Source organism: Macrobrachium nipponense, chromosome 46 (assembly GCF_015104395.2).
Source record: "Macrobrachium nipponense isolate FS-2020 chromosome 46, ASM1510439v2, whole genome shotgun sequence".
Lineage (NCBI taxonomy): Eukaryota > Metazoa > Arthropoda > Malacostraca > Decapoda > Palaemonidae > Macrobrachium > Macrobrachium nipponense.
The window spans coordinates 25,881,890-25,884,648 of record NC_061106.1 but is presented as its reverse complement, the minus strand read 5'-3'; positions in this window follow the sequence as shown (position 1 = coordinate 25,884,648).

The following is a 2,759-nucleotide window of genomic DNA, read 5'->3' as shown; positions in this document are numbered from 1 at the left end:
ATTGAAATTAAAGCATGAGCAAAAGGCACTGGAGACAATTTTTAGCGATCAGGTGAAAGAAGCCAAGTAGAATGTTCTTATTACTCAAATCCCTGTAACTATGATCAATTGTTACAGGAAAAGAACGCTAGACTGATTATTTCTTATTTATGGCTACGGATATGGGCTATGATAGGGATAATTTTATTATTATCCCCCTGGATCCTTTGGGTACCAGATGAGTTGGAAGACCCAGGTCTATTTGGAAGAAAAATATGAGACAGAAGGTGGAGGTTTGCGGATACGAAAGCATAGATTACACAGGGGGCGGGATTGTGCAGAGGCTTATTGCGTCGCACGGGCATTGAAAGCAATAATTATAATGTAAATTATGTTATTTATATTATATGTACTTCTTTAAACGTATACAGTTGGTAATACTGTTTTGATAGTAAAGTAAAAACGATAGTTAAACTCCAGGCTAGAGGGACTATTCTCAAATGACGCAACAGATATGAATGCCAGTTTGTTTCTTCATTAGAAATAAGCAATAATAAACTATTTCATTTTAAAATGAGAAACTTATGCGACTTTTGAATCGCATGGGCACATTACCTAGAAGCTCGGTACAAACTCAGTGCACACCTCCTTGGCGAAATATAGAGTAAGAATTCAGATAACACGAGAACGCAAAATATCGACTCACTCATTTCCCATCTAGTGTGCCTTTCTGAATTTGAGATCATTGGCGATTCAGCAAAGAAAGTCAAATACAGGAAAAACCTGAGACAAAGTGGGCCGTTTTATAAGACGATCTTATACAATCATGGACTATAAATCTTGACCCACAGTACAAGAGTAGTTAAAGGTGATGGGTTAAAAAAAAAAGTATTGGCAAAGGGTTTCATTATTATGCAACTAAAAAGCAAGATCGATCGCAATTGCCGCGTGATCATCCAAATGAAAATTATAAACAAATATTTAGACTCTTGGAGATTTATGTAATTATCGTATATGATGAGTATTTCGTTAATTACAACTTGACATCTAATTACGGAGAGAGAGAGAGAGAGGGGATTAATTTTAGCTTTTATGAGTAGAGGGCTAACGTACATATATTTTACAATAGCTTTTTTAACCGAAAATGTTATTTACCCTCGATAGTTAATTATTAATTATTTCTTATCGACACGGAAAAAAGACAGCTCGAATTGTTTGATATTTACGTGCGTCTGGGGCTTCTATCAGATTTGTTATTGTCTATAATTATATGCAGTACATCGGTATGCATGAATGTCCTGTGTATACAGGTGAATGCATTGCATACAGACAGTGTGTGTGTGTATATATGTGTGTGTAGCAGGGTGTGGTATTTCATACGTCGACAGATGTTCAGAGAGAAGGAATGTCTTGTGAATATTCATGCTTGCAAAATGGATGGATTAAAACCTTAGAAAAATTATAAGCATAAAATAATTCACCATTTTTTCTGGGACTGAAGGTAAATTACATGGATGGAGCATCTGCGCTTTCGAGGGATATTGATTATGTAAGAGGTTAAGTAGTTTTGGTAAATTAAAAGCTCATCGCGCAGTGAAGCGATGATCTTACTTGAATTACTAGAATTTATTTTGTTGGCGGGGTTGGTAATAGCAATAGCTAATTTATTGACGTGTTAGTGAAATATTTTCCTAGACACGAACATTTTATCATCATCTAACAGTCCATTGTAAAGTGATTTTAATATACAAGGAATTCCTGTACACGTGAAAATTATGTTCGTTACGAAATCTTACAGCAATATAAAATCGATGCTCGTTAGCTACAGTTTACGCGTTATTCCGTCACGGGAATACAGGCATACGATTTTTACATAATCTTTATCGCAGATTTCCTTGCTCTGAAATGTAAAGGAATTTACTATGGCATGGAAAAGTTGCAAATCTTCACTTTCTTTAATATTTTTAGTAGTCATTTAATCGGGATGTCATTCGGACATTTCAACTTAGCGTTTCATTACACCGTTGAATACCTATACCAAAAAACAAATATACCTTTTTTTTTATCAGAAAAAAAGGATCAATGTGAAGGAATTTCCGATGCTGATGTTTGGAACACGTGCCACTATCCTAAATTTATTGTGACCTATAGGGATCAGACTCTTTATTGCGCTTAATGATTAGGCTTTTTGGCCTTTTGGTGACATTACCCTCAGAAAGGGCTAATGTTCATTTTTTTTCTCTTTTTTTTCCCTTTTGACGGGTTTGTTTCAAAGACTTGCATTGATCTATCGAATAACTGCGAATACATCGGCCGGTGATTAAAGTTAAACTAATTCTGATATGGATTTCTCTCTCTCTCTCTCTCTCTCTCTCTCTCTCTCTCTCTCTCTCTCTCTCTCTCTCTCTCTCTCTCTCTCTCAAGTTTACTGGATGTTCGTTCATACATTGAAGATGGTAGAAAATTTAACTAGCTGTGTTTACCTACTGCGTTTGTAGCTTCATCCAACTTTCTTTCTGTTTCCGTTTCTTCATAAATTAAGTTGGCTAAAACATCGGCTAATGCTTCACCCTTAGAAAAAGGCGGTGATGTGAGCATGACCTAATTGGGAATAGGATTTTTTTTTTTTTATTAGATATCTTTGTGTGCTGGAATTTTTCAAGCAATGTGTACGTTGCTTTTAAGATATAAGTAGAAATACTTAACATACCATTAAAATACGCAGAGATAATAATCCAACTTTAGGAAATGCATAGTCATGGCAAGCATGCTCTTAAGAA